This window comes from Diceros bicornis, chromosome 6 (assembly GCF_020826845.1).
Source record: "Diceros bicornis minor isolate mBicDic1 chromosome 6, mDicBic1.mat.cur, whole genome shotgun sequence".
Classification (NCBI taxonomy): Eukaryota; Metazoa; Chordata; class Mammalia; order Perissodactyla; family Rhinocerotidae; genus Diceros; species Diceros bicornis.
The window spans coordinates 4,287,032-4,305,401 of record NC_080745.1 but is presented as its reverse complement, the minus strand read 5'-3'; the positions used below and the strand labels follow the sequence as shown (position 1 = coordinate 4,305,401).

At 48.4% G+C, this 18,370-nt stretch overlaps 1 long non-coding RNA gene across 1 annotated transcript in view; it reads left to right on the top strand.

Moving 5' to 3' along the window:
• The window catches only part of LOC131406910 (uncharacterized), a 140,918-nt gene extending 124,906 nt beyond the window's left edge, over positions 1–16,012 (top strand). Inside the window, exons 2-4 of the long non-coding RNA XR_009220395.1 lie at positions 12,782–12,903; positions 15,505–15,817; positions 15,989–16,012. This is a non-coding gene — a long non-coding RNA (uncharacterized LOC131406910). The remainder of the gene's footprint in view (positions 1–12,781; positions 12,904–15,504; positions 15,818–15,988) is intronic.
• The last annotated feature ends 2,358 nt before the right edge of the window (positions 16,013–18,370 follow it).

Here is an 18,370-nt window from a genome sequence, read left to right as displayed (position 1 = left end):
AGTAAATAATTCTATTCCTTCCCCCACCGTGTGCCCCCAGCAAACAGTGCATCACTGTCTGATTCTTTATCTTTTTTAAACAAAAGTCACCAGAAATACATCTGCTGAACATGCTCCTTTGGAAGTCAGCCACCTCACGTTTAAGTGGCCAGATGCCACAAACCATTGAAACATTGCCTACTAGTCTACTGTACCGTTCCCAAACTGAGATTTCAGTAAATTTACGTTGCAGCTGCCAGGAAAAGAAAAAGGAATTAAAAACAATGCCACCCTGCCGCCTGGTCAGCCTGCTTCGAGGTTCAGCCTGAGGCAGGCGGCACTCTGTGCTCAGGCCCTCCGGGCCGGTCCAGCAGGTGAGTCAGCACCGGGCACTGTGTGGCCTTGGTCTGTGCCACCATCTCTGCTCTGGGTGCCTCGGGCCACTACGGCCTCCCCATGGCCACCAGCACCCACCTTATGGCCTCCACCACCCTCTCAGTCCCACCCCATGACCACCGTGCTCTCCATTGATTTGGGCTGAGGCCTACAATGTCGGGAAACAGGGTATTCTGGAAACGCTCTTCCTTAGGTCACTATCTTCTGGCATTTGCTGTGACTTTTCTGCTCTTTTGATGGCAGTGAGCCTGCCTTGATCTCTGTGATCAGGAATGTGGCTGAGCAAAAGCCGCTTGTACCTCCGGGATGGACGCACCTCCCAGATGCTCTTACTAGACGGGTCCTGGCAGTGCAGGGAAAGGTGGCTCTGCACTGGAGGTGAGTCCTGGAGAGGCATCTGACAGTGGACTCTGCATTTGACAGCATCCTGGGTGGTGGAGGGCGTGGCCCACTCCTCACCCGGGCGTTTACCCTGGGGACTCGGAGAAGGGGCTCTCTCTTCACTTCTTCCTTGGGCTCCGACAGCATGGTGAGGAGTTTGCCTGTCCCCTGGCTTGGCTCCCTTCATGAGGGCTTCTGGAATTCAGCCAGTTCAGTGAGTCCTTTCCTGCGCACTCCGCACTGGAGGTCCCAAAACAGTGCACTGAACACATTTTACTTTGAAAATCTCCTGGCAGATCCTTTTGTTTTGCATTGCAGGTTCTTGTTGTATTTTGAAAGAGCTGAATGCCACTTGTCTGTAGAATTATTGAAGGTTTACAGTGGTTTGTTCTAAGTCGGAAGTTGTTACAATCTATCCAAAGAACTAGTAATGTGAGCTTGTTTCAGAGGTCAGCCACCCTGCTTTCTTGACAGTTCCTTCAGAGCCTGTGTCCCATAAGTTTTGTTACTCTTTTTGAGAATGAGGCAAAGCACTGCAGTGAAGGTTGCTCTTGGCATGTGTCATTGTTTAACGTGGTCTGGGGGCAAAGGAGGTGGTGGTCCTTTGGTAACTAGTCACAAAGCATTGAGAAAGGTTAGAAGGTCATGTTGCTTGGAACTCCCTGAGGACCTAGTATCCACCTGGTCTGGTCCACAGCGGACTCAGGGGGGCTAGATGACCTCAGGTGGAGCAGAAAGCCCTTGAGAGAGACCCCCCAAACCCCCATGTGCAGAGTTTGGTCTAAATAGAGAATTTACCTTAATGAGGAGAAGAGATGATGAAGTGTCTTTGTCAGTACCTTGCAGGGGCTTGTTGCTTTGTACAGAGAACAGCTTTCCTCCTGGTAAGGGGAGGACAGGAGGAACACGCAACCACAACCCTTGGGGCTGACCTTCTCCTGGCGGCAGTCCTGCATACCTCAGCTACTTGAGCAGAGCTGGGGCCAGACGCCCCGCTGAGTGCCTGGGAGGCTCTGCTGTCCAACACCTGGCCTGGTTTTGAAATAGGGGGACCAACCCTCGCCATTTTAGCACTGCGTCCCATGGACAGCAGGAGGGTTGGGTAGCCATGAGCTTCTAGAAACTATTTCTGAGGCTTCCTGAAGCCTTTCCTGTTGTCTTGATGCCATCCTGTGCTATCTGCCCGAGTGTCTGTGTCCCTACAGGGCACTTACCACAGCCTGGGAGGAGGTATTCACCTTTCTTCCTCCTCTGCCTTAGATGGTCAGTTTCTTAAGGTAGACAGTGGGTCTTTCATCTTTCTAGTCCAGTAATAACTTGCAAGCAGAAGGTGCTTCTTAAATCTTTACTAAAGGTTTAAATGGGTAAATTGGCTACAGGTGTCGGTGTTCCCCAAAACACTTGTTTTGTTTCTATACTTGATTATTTTAGGGGTAGACATTTAATCCTTTCTTTCTAGTTACTTTTTCATTTATCCTTGCAGGCTCCACATAAAGTGCTCAATGTCTGGTTCAGTGGTTAAAAGCTGTTCACAGGGATGACTGGACCCCACTAAACATTCTTTCGTCTGTAGTGAACGTTTCACCAAAAAAAGCTCTTGGAAAGGCTGGATGGTCAGTATTACATGCTCAAGCCATGGCCGTGCCCTCCATCTTCCACCTGATTGAGAAGGGGGGGCTGAAGTCCGTGGCTGCCCCAGGAGAAAGGACACCAGGAAGGCCACCGGGGACCTAAGGAACATGCGAGTGAAGCAGATGGGAAAGGAGCTGCAGGTTCATCATTGTCCTTGAGGGAAAACCTGAGGGCCTAGCAGGGCTCCCGCAAGTTGAAGCGAGCCACTGTGCAGGGTGAACCTGCACCCAGGGCTACCCAGGAAGCCGCCAGTCAGGAGCAGGTGCAGAGTCTCTGGAAGGAACTCCAGGATACAGTGTGGCCTCCACAGCATCAGGCAGCCAGGGAGATGCAAACATGTCTGCTATGGATGCTGACAATGAGACCCCCCTCCTCCCTGCCAGGGTCTCTTAGGTAAGAGTGGCATTTCCGTGGATGACTTTATCCCTCAGGATCTGGGGTGTGCAGATTTATTGGCTGGCAACTTTCTTACACTTTCTTCTCAGAGCACACTCGAGAAAGGTCATCTGTCCCCCACGAGGCTGTTGACCGAAAGAGCTTGAAGAGAGATGTGGAGCCCAGCTGCAGAGGGACCAGCCTTGTGCCTGACTAGGGCTTGGCCCAGAACCCTCAAGTTCATCATTCACAATGATGCCTCAGAAAGCCTCCCAGAGCCCCTCCACCCTCCAACAGATGTCACCTTAAAGCCAGACACAGAAGCTGTGCAGAGCAAGCACAGCAACACCGGCCCCACGTCTCTCAGAAAGGTCATCCTGTCAGCACTGGGAGCCCAAGAACTCCTCAACTCGCTGCACTCCTACTGCTTCTGCTCCCAGGGGAACAGGAGCACGGGTGCCACCTGTGGGAGCAGGTGGAGAAGAATGGCGAGCTGAAGAGGGGCAGCTGCCGACAGCCAGGTGCACACGCTGCAGGAGGAGCTGGACGAGCTGAAGGGAGGGGGCTCCCTGCTTTAGCAGCCTGGTGCCCCCCGCCGAGGTCAGTGCCCGTGCTCGGGGCTCCCCCACTGCCTGCTCATCATGAGGGGTTTCCTGCTATGCAGCAGACTGCCACTGACCACTTCTTTGTGCAGCATGCCTGCTGCTGTCTTGGGAGAAGGCTCTGCTGGTAGCTGCCCCTTGCAGACAGGGAGCCCAGGCTGCAGAGCTCGCCCCGCCAGTTCTAGGGTGCTCGAGAGGCAGCCGTAGTTGTCAAGGTTTAGCCGCTGGGAAAGGAGGCATTGCAGGTCTGCTGGGAAAGCCAGACCTACACAATGAACGGTGCCTGGATCCTTGTTTATCCACTTGAACAGGAGAAAATCAGCTTCTGTTGCATCCCTCACACAAATGTAAATTCCAATGAGTTAGGATCTAAATGTGAAATAAAATCGACATAGTAACTATTAGAAAATTTATAGGAGACTCTTAAAGTCATGGGGAGGTTCTTTCCATTTGTGTTTTAATGAATATCCATGAACTGAAGTCATTTTGAACATTTTAATAATTTCTTTAAAATTTTAAACATCTTTTTGAGTAGAGTACATTCTCTTTTGTAAATATTAAAGCACTACAGAAATATATAAGCTAAGAAGTGGTAAAAACTCCTATTTCTCACCTACCTCCCAACTTTTATTCCTTGTTGGTAGTAAAATTTGTTGTGTAATCTCCTCAACTCTTCCCTGTGCTTTACATGCATATTTCTCCACCTGTACGAATAGATTGGATATATTTTTGGTGTGTTTATTGGCTATGTTTCTGATTTTCCCGCTCTCTTACAGTTTAGTAGTTGTAAACATTGGTTTCTCAATATTCCTTATGTATTGAGGGTACCATCTTTTGCCTGTTATACATCCATGGAAAACATTTCCCTACCACATAGTTCATTTAATCTGGATCAGTGCTGGTCTTCCCAGATGTCAGTAAAACTTCAGGAGGGAAACGGCTCTATGTGACTGGCTGTTCAGGATCTCCGGGACCCCCAGGGCAACAACCATTAGGACAACACAAAACAAGAAACAAAACCCATCCTGCGTGTTTCCAGATGCATTCTGGTGGAAGGACAGCTCCAGTTGAGGACCGCTGATGTCTTGGTCAGAGTTATCCACTATGTTCTCCTATCACGTTAAAGCAGTTTCGGTAGTTTCTTGTACCTGATGGTACAGTTTGGTGCCTTTGTCTGTTCCTTTTGGTCAGACTGCGCAAGGTTTCTCACTGGTACAAGTCTTTCCAGAGAGCCAGCCCTTAACTCCATTGCTTAGGTCTGCATTGTTTTTCCTGCCTCGTGAATCCTCACTTCATTCTGCTGTTGTTGGTTTTATTGTGGTGTTATTCTGGCTCCTGGAGGAAAGTGCTCAGCTTCTTCATGTAGAGTTGATATTCCTTGATACCTGCAGTGTAGGCTGTGTCTCTTCTGTCCCTTAGTCTGCACACCATGGATTTGGCTCATGCTGCTCTCAGTGCTGCTCATTTCTAAAGAGTTTGTCCTGTCTGTCTGGATCCCCTCTGTAACCTGAGAGATTTAGAATGGTGTGGACAGATTTTCAAGTGGATAAGTTGGGGGAGGGGAGCCAATATTTTGTGATTATTTTTTATTTTTATTGCTTTAAGGTCCCGTAATATGGTTACTTATAGATTTCTGCTTTTTGGACTCTTTAGAGATTTCACTGTGGCTTAGCACACAATCCATTGTGGTGACTGTTTCATTGTGGTTTGAGAAGAATGTTTCCTCTCCACTAGTTTCTTATGTTGTTGTCCCTCAGGCTGAGGCTAGATCTAGCTTTTTTGTGTTTGTCAACAGATCTGTTTCCTAACTTATTGTATCACTTAAGGGGAAGAGGAAAGTGACTGAATTGACTTAGTATAAGGAAATAGGAGGCTATCAGATAATGGACTATCTCATACACAAGATTTTTTGCCCAAACCTCAAGGTAAACACTAAACAAATAATCAAAGCAAAACCACATATGATAAACAAAGAGAAAACTAGAAGAATCATAAGACAGAACAACCAAACTGAATTGGCAGTCCAAAACAAATGGGACAAGAAACAAAGGAAATGCAAAAGAACCAGAAAATAAGTGACAAAACAGCAACATTAAGCCCTCATATATCAATAATTACCCTAAATGTAAATGGATTGAACTCTCCAATCAAAAGATACAGAGTGGCAGGATGGATTAAAAAGCAAGACCCAACAATATGCTGCCTTCAGGAAACACATCTTAGCACTAAAGACAAGCACAGGGTCAGAGTGAAAGGATGGAAGACAATACTCCAAGCTAATGGCAAACAAAAGAAAGCAGGTGTTGCCATACTCATATCAGACAAAGTAGACTTCAAGATAAAACAGGTTAAGAAAGACAAAGAAGGGAAATATATAATGATAAAAGGGACACTCCATCAAGAAGACATATCACTTATAAATATATATGCACCCAACTTAGGAGCACCAATGTACATAAAGCAACTATTAACAAACCTAAAAGGAGAAATCAACAACAACACAATAATAGTAGGGGATCTTAACACCCCACTTACAGCAATGGATAGATCATCCAGACAAAAAGTTAATAAAGAAATATTAGACTTAAATGAAAAACTGGAGGAGATGGACCTAGTAGACACATACAGAGCACTCCATCCAAAAACAGCTGACTACACATTCTTCTCAAGCGCGCATGGAACATTCTCTAGGGTAGACCATATGTTGGGAAACAAAGCAAGCCTCAATAAATTTAAGAAGATTGAAATCATAACAAGCATCTTTTCAGACCATAAGGCTATGAAACTGGAAATGAACCATGAAAAAAAAACTGGGAAAGTGACAAAAATGTGGAGATTAAACAACATGCTACTGAACAACCAATGGATCATTGATGAAATTAAAGGAGAAATCAAAAACTATCTGGAAACAAACGAAAATGATAACATGCCATATCAAACCATATGGGATGCAGCAAAAGCAGTCCTGAGAGGGAAACTCATAGTGATACAAGCTGCTATTTTTTTTTTAAGTAAACACTCTTTTCCTTTATCCCTGTCTTCTCTGGTACTTTAATAATGCTTATCTATTTCTTTTCATGGTATCCCATAATTCACACTGCCTTTCCCCATTCCTATGCAGTACCGTTTTTCTTTTTGTTTCTTTGACTGGATGATTTCAAACGACACATCTTCTAGTTCACTAATTATTTCTTGTACATGGTTGAATCTGATTTAGAACCTCTCTATTAAATTCTTCAGTTCAGTCGTTGTGTTCTTCAATTCTAGGATTTCTGTTTGTTTTTCCTTAATGATTTCTGTTTCTATAATGAACTTCTCACTTGTTCATGCACTGTTTCCTTATTTCATTTAGTAGTCTATCTATGTTTTCTTAGAGTTTTATGAATTTCTCAAAGAGGGTTGTTCTGAAGCCTTTGTGTCATAGTTCCTATATCTCCATTGCTTGGTCGGTCATTGGAGTTTTATTCTTTTTCTTTGGTGGTGTCATGAGTCTTTGATTATTCATGATCCTTGTGGCCTTCCATTGATGTCTGCAAATTTGAGGAAGTAGGCACCTCTTCCACCCTTTACAGACTGGCTTTAGCAAACCAAAGCCTTCACAGTCATCCCATCTAAGGGTCCTGGGTAGGCCATCTGGTGGTGTCCAGGGGCAAGCTTGCTGCTGGAGTCCTTGGACAGCCTGGTACTGGGGTGAGTGGAAAGCTTGGGTCTATGGTATTGTGTCTGGCCCTGGGCACAGCTGGGACCCTGAGATCATGAGTAGCCCCACTGGAGCCTGTTTTGGCAGGTCCTCTTTGAGAGCCTGCAGCCACAGGAGTCATCCAGGGCCATGAGAGTTCGCCAGTGCTGGGATGAGCTGAGAGCCTTGGTTCATGGGAGACTGCCAGGAGCCTGGCACCACGAGAGACAGCTTGTGCTGTGGTAGGCCAGAAGTCTGGATTCCTGGGAGCCTGCTGGGATCCTGGGGCCACAGGAGCTGCCTGAGGCTGCAGAAGCCAGCAGGCACTGGATCAAGATGGAAGCCTGGGTTCATGGGAACCTGCCGGTGCCTGGTGCCATGGGAGCTGCCTGGGGCCGCCTGAGTCAGCAAGCACCTGGGTAAACTGGGGGCCTGGTTTTGTGGGAGCCTGCAAGGAGCCTCGTTCCGTAAGAGCTGTCTACAGCTGCTGGAACTGGCAGGTGGTGTGGTGATCCATGGGCCTGAGTTCCCAGCAGCCCCCTGGGAGCCTGGTGTCATGGAATCTACCTGGGTTGCTGGAACCAGCAAGTGCTGGAGTGACCTGGGGTCTTGGGTTTGTGGGAGCCCACTGGGGTCTTGGGTTTGCCCTGTAACAGAAGCTGCCTGTGGCTGTGGGTGCTGCCTGTGGCTGCCTGGCATACGCAGGACCTTGGGTGAGCCAGGGTCTGGATTCACCAAAGCCCACCAGGAGCCTGGTGCCAAGGACACCACTTGTGGTCACAAGAGCCACCTTGGGCTGTTTAAGATGGCAGCTCCTAGGCTGAGATGGGGCCCTGGGTTCCCAGGAGCCCGGTGGGAGCCTGGTGTCAAGGATGCTGCTTGGGGCCACCAGAGCTGGCATGCTCCAGGGTGAGCCAGGGGCCTGGATTTGCAGAAGCCTGCAGGGAGCCAGCTAGGTCCACAGGAGTCAGCCTGGCACTGGGGCAGGCTGGCTAAGGTCAGGCAGAGTGGAGAAGTCCCTTCTCATTGGGAGGTGTTTGATTACTGATTCAATCTGCTTATTTGTTACTGGTCTGTTCAAGATTTCTATTTCTTCATGATTCAGCTTTTGTAGGTTGTTTCTAGGAATTTATCTATTTTGTCTAGGTTATGCAATTGATGAGTGTACACTAGTTCAGAATAGTCTCTTCTGATCTCTTTCTTTCTGAAGCATCCGTTGCAATGCCTCCTCTTTCATTTCTGATTTAGTTTGAGTCATCTTTCTTTGTTTTCCTAGATATTTTATCTAAGGGTTTCTCAATTTTATTTTTTCCAAAACTCAACTTTTACTTTTATTAATCGTCCATACTGTCTTTCATTTTTTTTCCACTCTCCTCTTGGTGACTTCCATCCTTCTGCTAACTTTGGGTTTCATTTTTTCTTTTTTTAATGCTGTGTGTTGTAAGTCAGGTTGTTTCTTTGACATCTTTCTTCTCTTGTAATGTACAAGTTTATCACTATAAATTTTCCTCTTAGTACTATTTTTGCTGCAGCCTATAAGTTTTGGTGTGTTTACTGTTTCTTTTTTTTTTTAAAGATTTATTTATTTATTTTCGCCACAAAGCCCCAGTAGATAGTTGTATGCCATAGTTGCACAGCTTTCTAGTTGCCGTATGTGGGACGCGGCCTCAGCATGGCCAGAGAAGCGGTGCGTCGGTGTGTGCCCGGGATCCGAACCCGGGCCACCAGCATCAGAGAGCACGCACTTAACCGCTAAGCCACAGGGCCGGCCCATATTGTTTCTTTTTGTGTGTGTGTGATGAAGATTGGCCCTGTGCTAACATCTGCCAATCCTCTTTTATTTTATTTTATTTTATTTTTTGCTGAGGAAGACTGGCCCTGGGCTAACATCCGTGCCCATCTTCCTGCACTTTATATGGGATGCTGCCACAGCATAGCTTGCCAAGCGGTGCGTTGGTGTGCACCCGGGAACTCAGCCGGCGAACTACGGGCCGCCGCAGTGGAGCGCACGCACTTAACCGCTTGTGCCACCCGGCCGGTCCCTATTGTTTCTTTTTGTATGTTTTGAGCTGTTTTCTAATTTCCCTTTTGATTTCTTCTTTCATCTACATTTTTTGTGTGTGAAGAAGATCAGCCCTGAGCTAACATCCATGCCAATCCTCCTCTTTTTGCTCAGGAAGACCGGCCCTGAGCTATCATCCTTGCCCATATTCCTCCACTTTATATGGGATGCCACTACAGCATGGCCTGACAAGCATGGGTTGGTGCGTGCCCAGGATCCGAACCCAGGCCGCCAGCAGCGGAACACATGCACTTAACCGCTACAGCACCTGTCTGCACCCTGATCTACTTTTAAGTTTAAGAGTTTTTGTTGAACTTCCACATATTATGAATGTTCCAGTTTTCCTTCTGTTATTGACTTCTAGTTTCATGCCATTGTGTTTAGAAAAGTTACTTGGTATTATTTCAGTCTTCTTTAATCTTGTTAAGACTTGTTTTGTGACCTAACATGTGATCTGTTCTGGAAAATAGTCTGTGTGCCCTTGAGAAGAGTGTACATTTTGTTGCTGTCCAGTAAAATATTCTGTGTGTGTCTGATAGGTCCATTTAGTAGTTAATGTTTTCATGTCTGCTATTTCCTGATTTTCTGTATGGATATTCTATCCGTTAAAAGTGGTCTTTGAAGTCTCCTACTATTTGCAACTTATATACGTGAGAGGGCTCTTATATTGGGTATATATAAAGATCTCTTAGAACTCAATTATAAAAGACAAGTCAATGAAACGGGGTAAGCAACTGGAATAGACATGTCTCCAGGAAATACATAGATGGCCAATAAGCACAAGATAGTTGCTCAGTATCATTAATTATTAGGAAAATACAAATTCAAAGCACAATGTGATACTATTTCACACTCAAAATGAAGGCTATATTCAACATAATGGAAAATAACAAGTGTTGGTAAAGATGTGTAGAAAGGGAAACCCACATACATTACTGGTGGGAAAGTAAAATGATGCAGCCACTGCAGAAAACAGCTTGGCATTTTCTAAAATCTTAAACTTAGAATTACCATTGACCTGGAGAGGCCCATGGTAGATATGTCCAAAAGAGCAAACTTGCCCATAGACATTCAAAGCAACAGTGTTCACAATGGTCCAAAAGTGAAACAAACCCAAATTTCTATCCAGTTATCACTGCATAAACCAAATGTGGCCTATTCATAATATAGGATATTATAAGCCATAAAAAAGAATTAAGTACTGCTACATGCTCGGCCATGGGTGAATCTTGAAACATGTGTGCTCACTGAAGCCATCCACAAAGGCAATAGATAACAGGATGCCATTTGAATGAAATGTCCAGAATAGGAAAATCCATAGGGGGAGAAAACAGATGAGTTGTTTCCATGGGTTTGGGTTAGCAGAAAATAGATTGTGAATGAGTATGGGTTTGTTTGGGGGTGTTCAAAATGTTCTGGAATTAGATAGTGGTGATAGCCACACGACATAATCATTGTGCTAAAAGCCACAGAAATGTATACTTTGAAATACTTAAAACGGTGTATTCTATGTTAAGCAGATTTTCCACATAAAATTTTTGAATTTTTTAAGTTAATCAGGGTATTGGTTAATTTTAAGTTGCTTAGTATATTTAATAAGTGTAATTAATGGAGTTATTAGGGGTAGGGCAAGTTGTAGCCAAGAGAGTAAACACCCGACGAGGGCTATAGTAACAAATCCTATGACTATACAAGCAACAGTCTAAAATCCAGTCCATTTCCATTGTCCCCAACTTGGAGAGACCAGCCATGAAAATAGGTCAGTGACCTCGGGGGCCTTTGGTATCTATTCAAAGATTTGGGTAATATTATGCAATATTTTAACCTCTTGGGCCATTTGGTGAAGGTAGGTTTGAACTTCTCTGTTGATGTACACTCAGCAAGTGTGGTTCTAGGAAAGGCACCAACCCCTCCTTCCTTGGCCGGTATAGACAGTCTAGGGCCAGACCATTTTCTAAAACCATTTAGGCGAGAGACTCATGAGAGTGTTGTTCAGGGGTTAGGATATGTTCCTATGGAGTTGTTGTCCATGTTCTGTTAAGGTTGTTGATACTTCTTAGTTGCCTCAGTTTCCTGATTTTGTGTGGGTAGGGCCACCGCACCTGTGCCCAGTCCAGTCAGTCAATCCTAGTATAACTGAACACCCAGTGCTATAGGACTGACATTGTTTCTATGGGTTGGTGGTAGCTAGTCAGGGCAGGAAACTCAGGGGACCTGCGACCTGAGGGAAGCAGGCTGAGAGAGAAACAATAGTGCGTTGCACAATATAGCCTGGAGAAAGCTGCTCAGAGAGCTGGGGAAGAGAGACGCTCACTGGGTGAGAGCCTTGTGATATCAGCCCACAGTGAAACCCAAAAGTGGATGCTCCTGGTGTGAAATATTCCTTAGGTGTCTTGAGGTAAAATAATTTGCACCCATTCACTGGTTACCTGTGCTATATGATTTCAGGGGGTATGGTTAAAGTGTTTGTCGGCCAAGAGCTGTTTGTGCCTGGGCACAAAATCACCAAGGTGGCCTCGAAGGCTACCCCAAAATGACCCCTCAAGGAGCAGTTGGGGCAGAAAGTGGGTGGAGCATTTTGAAGGAAGCCTGGGGCAAAGATGTTGTTCGATGGAGTTGGCTACAACTGAGTCTCTCTGCAGGGTAAGCCCTTCAGCTGGGGTACAGTAGGTGATTGGAGGCCAAGTGACAGACCCTGTGACTCCTGATTCCCAGTGCACGGTTAGACCTCTAAGCCCATTGGACATAAATGGTTGTGGTGTTTGTGAAGCATCTTGCTGGCAGTGTGGAAAGTATAGGGGACGTGTGGTGGGAGACGTCATGATAGTGTCGGGAGGAGCTGTGTGTGAGATTACGGTGTTGAGGGGGAAGGACTGGAGGCAGGTGCAGTGGGTGTGTGATTAACAATGGTCAATGAAGGGACAGCTGGGGTGTAACTGGGGAAATCAGGGACCAGCAGAAGTAATGTGTTTAAAACAAGACACCAGGGCAGGCCCAGCTGTTAAGTGCGCACGCTCCACTACTGGCGGCCTGGGTTCGGATCCCGGGCGTGACCGACGCACCTCTTCCCCAGCCATGCTGAGACTACATCCCACATACAGAAACTAGAAGGATGTGTAACTATGACATACAACTATCTACCTGGGCTTTGGGGAAGGAAAAAAGGAGGAGGATTGGCAATAGATGTTAGCTCAGAGCTGGTCTGCCTCAGGAAAAAGGAAGAGGAGGATCAGCATGGATGTTAGCTCAGGGCTGATCTCCCTCACAAAATAAAAAATAAATAAAATAATAAAACAAGACACCAGGCCCTAATAGAGCCACTTAGCCTAAGTCTCACATCAACAAGCCGAGATTTAATTAGACTTTTTGCCCTCCCAGGAATAGAATCATAAACCAGTCAATTGGGAATCGCCTGATGAGCAGCAGGTAGGTCACCTTCCTAATAGAGACCTGCCATCCCCTAAAGGAAGGTAACCTTGCAGTAACCAACCCTCTTTTTGGTGTAGTGTAATTTCCTTGTTCCTGCTCCCTTCTGCCTATAAAAGTCTTTCATTTTGTACAGCTCCTTGGAGCTCCTTTCTCTCTGCTAGACTGGATGCTGCCTGATTCATGAACTGTTGAATAAAGCCGATAAGATGTTTAAAATTTACTCAGTTTTATTTTGTTTTGTACCAGTTTGGTGGCAGCAGTGGGATCCAAAGGAGACATCTGATGGCTTAGGGGATGAGAAACACAGGCATTGGTACCTGCAAAACTTTTGAGTTCTCCATCTTTGTCACTGATTCTGAGAGCCGTGGGTAAGTTCCTCTCAGCAAGTGCTGTAGAGAAACACAGCAGGGGGCTGTGAGGGAGGGTTGGGCGTCACTTGGTAGGAGGGTCTGAAAGGCCTCAATAGGGTGATATTTGATGGGACCAGAATGACAAGAGGGAGCCAGCCCTTCAGGGGTCTGGGAGCAGTGTGTCAGGGAGATGGCACCACCGGTCCTGAGTCTCACAGGCAGAAGTGAGTTTGGCCAGAGGAGGTCAGAAATATGGCCAGTGCAGCTGGAAGGAGGCTGGGAGGAGAGAACAGGAGCTGAGGTGGAAGGTAGGGCCAGGGCCTGGTAGGCTGTGTCAGTTACCTTTCCCTCTCTGACTTCATTGCCCCTAACCTTGCTTTTCAAAACTACAAATGTTGACTATCTCACAATTTGTGTGTATCAGCAATGAGGCACGTTTTAGCTGGGTGCCTCTGCCTCACTGAGTTGAACAGGTTGGGGCTGTGGCCTCAACTGAGGCTCAACTGGGGGAGGACAAGCCCCCAAGGCCACTCTCAGCCTTCAGGATTCAGTTTGGACTGAGAGCCTGAGTTCCTTTCTGTCTGTTGGCCTGAGCACTCCCGTGCTTCTCTCCTCTATAGGCCTCCACATTGGGCAGTCCCAAAACACTGGTATTTGATTCCTCAGTTACAGGGATTCGACAGAGTGAGAGAGAGAGATGGAACATGAGAGAGGGAGTAAGAGGAAGTGAGAGACTTGTGTAGTTAAAATTTAGACAAGACATCCCATCACATTGGCTCTTATTATGTTCATAAGCCAGTTACTAACCACTTAGTGGTTCCACGGGGATGGCTATGCCATGAGTGGGGTTTACTGGGTACCATTGTGGAGACTTCCCACCTCATAGGCCAAGATGAGGCCCTTGGGTCTCATTCTCCATAAAACAGGAAACAGTTGAATGGTTTTATGCCACAGAAGGCAGTATCTAAATTTCCGTTAGTTTCAACACCCTCATGATGCTGACCTGAAAATGAGGCCAAGTTGGGAAGTGACTGTTCCAATATCACATTGCTAGAATCCAGGCCTGTTTTGAGTGGTGTTCTGTGCTACATGTCACCCCTTCTTGTTATTCTTCCATCTCTAAGTTTGTGCCTTAGGTACATGTGACACCAGCCCACAGGGGTAATAGATATTATCTCATATACACCGGGTGAGGTCCCTAGGAAGTAGATTCTAGCCTGATCCCCATGGTGCAGGTTTGGAGACTAGGGAGGACCTGAGAGGCACAGGGACTTTCCCAGGATGCAGAACTGGTAAGAAAGAGGAGGTCTGCATTCATCTCTGTCTCCTCAAAGCTAGGACCTGAGTTAGGTTTCCAGGGAACTGTGGCTAGGGCTGTGTAGGCTCCTTGTGTACAGTTCAGGAAGTGACATGAGAGAGGAGGGTGAGCAGCCCGGGCTCAATGGGCAGCTCTGGAGAAATCTGATTGAGGTAAGGGTCCCAGGTAAAGGAATCTTGAAAAATGACCCCATCTCCTTGGTCCTAGGCCTCAACAGATCTTAGAACTCTGGTAACCAGGCACCCACAGCCCCCCATCCAGCTCACTTGAATGGAGACAGCCAAGAAGCAAAAATGTTTTGTTGTTGTATCCAAACTTTTGCAGGATCTGGCCTCAAAAAAACCCAGAAAGAGAATCTTTTTGATTGTTGCCGATGTTGGCTCAGCCCTCATCCCTGACGCCTCTGGATGTCTGACAGGAGGCAGTGAAGGGTAACATGGGGGAGCCCAGGAAAGGCTAGTGCAGGCCAGGACACAACGGTGATCCCACCTGATCAACCCCACACTCCAGGCCCCTCATAGTGTGTGTGTGTGTGTTTGTGTGTCTGTGTGGAGTGGGGAAGGCAGGGTATGTGGGGCAGGCCATTCCTAAGCAGGAGCTTGTTGTTAGGTGTCGGAAACCTGGTGGGTCTGTCACGTTCATACCCCAGATCATGGCTGACAGCATGAGAAGGTGAGCTCCTCTACTCGTATATTATTGAGCCCTAGAGGTTTCATTTCCTTCCCTCCCTGACCAAAGATCTTTGCCAGGATGCCCTCTGTGCCTGAACTGAGGAGCAGACTTTCTCTTGGGGGTTGGCCTCAGTGGCAGTGTGCAGGCCACCCCTGATTCCCTCTGGCCCAGCTCCCAGGCAGTCTTTGCAGAACTCCACTCAGGAGGTCGTCGAGTAGCTGCCCAATGGTTTCAACTCCACCAACTCACTAGACAAGGAGCAGGTACATGAGGCCACCCACACCATCCAGTGCTGCTCTGAGATGACAGCAGGAGCAGAGGGCCTCCACACTCAGGACCTTGAGATGATGGGGTTGGACCAGAACTAGGGTGGGACCAGTCAGGGGCTGTCTCTTTTTCAAGCTAAAGGGGACGTACATGCAGGTAACCTTGTCTGGTTCAGAGCTGTGCTCCCTTGACCCTATTTCCCTTGTCTGTTGTGAGTTTAGGAGGCCACTGAGGCAGAGCCAGAGGCTAAAGGGGACTGCAGGCTGGCTATTCCTGGAAGAGAAGTGGGATCTTTCCTGTATTTAGAAGGACACATGGAAAGTCAGCTATGTGAGTGAACCTTTCTCTTTATCCCGCTCCAGAGTCAGCTCCAGAGTTTCAGCCAGCAGCAGAAGCAGAGCTGTGGGCAGTGGTGGAGGTAGAGCTGGCTCCAGCTCCGTTGACACCACACCCTCTAGCACTGGAGCCAGTGTCCCCTCTACCAGCAGTGTTGGAGGTGGAGCAAGGGCCAACATGGGCTCCAGCAGGAGTGGGAGCTGCTGAGTTGGAGTCACCTGGACCATCATTTCTAGTGGGAAGTCCATCTCCACCTGTGGCTAAGATGTGTGAGAAGAAGCCCAACCTACGGCCTTCCCTCCTAAGCTGGTGGTGGAGCAGTTGATCGTGATGGATGCAGTGAGCAGCTGGGCTCTGAGGGTGGGGTGGGGTAGGCCTTCCCTCTGCCATCGTTGCCCCAGACCTCATCCAGTCTCCTATGATCTGGGCCCGAATCCTGGCTCCACCCCTTACCAACCATACGACCTGGGCAACTTTCTGAACCCCTAAGCCTTTGCTTTCCACCTGCAGAGCGTAGAGGTGGACACTAACAGGACCTGCTGCACAGAGTGGCTATGCCGGCTCCTTGAAGAGAAGGAACGGTGAGCAGGGCCTGGCACATCAGTAGTGGAGGGGAACTCACTGTATGCAGCCAGGTCCCTGGTGGCCCAACCGTCTGCTCAGGAAGCTCAACAGCCTCAGGACTTTACTAGACACCTGATGTGTACTCCACTACAAGGGAGACAGACAAGGCCCGTGGTTGTAGCTGCCAGGGGAGAATGTGCATCAGAATGGGGAGTGTGACCAGAGGGGGATCAGTGTGTTGGAAGATGCCCCCTTGGGATGAACCGAGGTGAGCCACCATCTGGAGCTTGGAGTTAGCCAGGACGGGCTGGATGCAAATGTCCCTCTCCCTTCCCTGCCAGTATTGGGTCCTGGGTCATCCTCTGGGTACCCTCAGTGGACAGAGAAGAAAAGCCAGGGACTCTCACAAGGCTCAGGCCACATCATGAGCTTCCTGAGCTCCAGCTCTAAACTGTGACCCCTGTGTGGGACTTTTGGGGATGTGGACACAGAGCTGGGGTGTGGCAATGTTGGGTGACACTCCCCCTGTTCCCCAGGAGCTCTTCCGGAAGGTGGTGCCCTCTCAGTGCCTGGGCTCCACCTGGGGCAAGAGGAACAAGCCCAGCAATGAGCACCTGGCACACACCGTCCGGGCCACCATCGACCACTTCAGAAGGGTGGCCAGCCTCGTCGTCACCACCTGCCTCGGGGACCCGAGCATGATGGCCCAGGACAGGGTGAGGGTGGTGGAGCGCTGGATCCAGGTGGCCCAGGTGTGCTGTGGGAGGCCCAGTGGAGCCCCTCTCTGGAGCCTTGGGAACTGCCTCCACCTTTATCAGATCCCAGGATTGCAGTGTGTGGTCTAAGCCCCTGCAAGTCCCTAGGCCCTTCTTGCCAGGGGAATGCTGACCTTGACTCCAGGTCCCACTGCGGGGATGCTCACTTCCTACCTTGCTCCCTCCCTGGGTTGAGCTAAAATCCTCCTCCTTGTGAGTGTTACTCTTTGGGTCCTAAATGTGCCCTTCTGGGGCTCCCTGAGCATCTGTCTCATCCAGGAGAGGAGATTTAAATAGAAGGGGACTGAAGCTAGAGCAAGCAGGGCTCCAGTACCCCACCTCACAGCTCATTCTCTTCCCTTCCCCAGGAGTGCAAGATCCTGAAGAACTTCTCCTCGCCCTGCACTGTCATCTCTGTTCTGCAGAAAACATCCATATGCCACCTGAAGAACACATGGGGGAAGTTTCCTGGTGGGTAGGCCTCTCTCCATAGGAGGACCAGGGTGGATGGGGGATCTCCCGTATGTCTGCCATTGGCCCCTCAGTCAGCTGGGAACTCCTGGGTGGCAGCAAATGCTTGGAACAGGGCCTGGGCCTCAGCAGTGTGTCTCTAAGTCTCCTGGTGTCCTTAGTGCACCAATTCTGCTTCAGGATTCGGTTTCTCTAAATGCCAGGTACTGGGTTGAGCCACATTGGAGATTTTCAAGTGTTTATAGCAACAGAACTCTATGCCCAGTTGAAACTGAAAGTGGTCAAAAGAGAGCTGCTCTGTATAGCGGGGGAATGGAGACCCCAGTGACCAACAGGAGAGCCCCCTCCCAGTCTCACAAGACCTTAGCCCTCAGAGGAGCCCAGTGAGAGCACTCCTCCAGGCAGTTTGAATCTCTCAGGTTGTCAAAGAAAAAGATTTGCACTCAGACCCCTCATATTATCCCTAAATTTATCCTTCCCTCTTTCTCCTCTCCTCAGGGAGCGCTCTGAAAAACTTAAGGAGCACTATAGCCAAGACGAGTCCTTGAGCAGAGAACTGATGACCAAGGTAGAGTGGAGGCTGGGGGTCTGGAAAGAGAGGAAGTGCCACGGGGGGAGGGGGACTGGGCAAGCTGTGGTTTTGATAGTTTCTCACTTGAACTTTCTCTGAAACGTTCCCATCTATCTTGTCCAGGTTAACAAGCTTAGGGATCTGTTTGGCCCATGGGCAGGTGGGGTGCCGTTTGTGGGCAGGAGGCCCTGGTCATGGGACACAGTGGTGTTGGCTGTGCTGTTCCAGGGCGAGTTGCCGAGCTGGCGCCATCAGCAGATTTCTGGCTTCCATGCACTTCCGTCCTGCTGAATGTAGCTTCTCCCAGACTGTTGGGTGGTTGGGTGGGTTTATCCCTCAGCCTAAACCTGTCCTCAGGAAGCCAGGCCCCTGCTGCTCCTTCTATCTTCACCATGTCTCCAAGGGGAGAGCACACTGCCTACCCCAGGGACGGGCACAGCAGAGAATTCCCCTGGCCCAGGTGGACAAACAAGATGCTCATCCTTGGATCTGAACAGCTGGACCAGAGACAGATGTGTGTGCGTTCTGGGA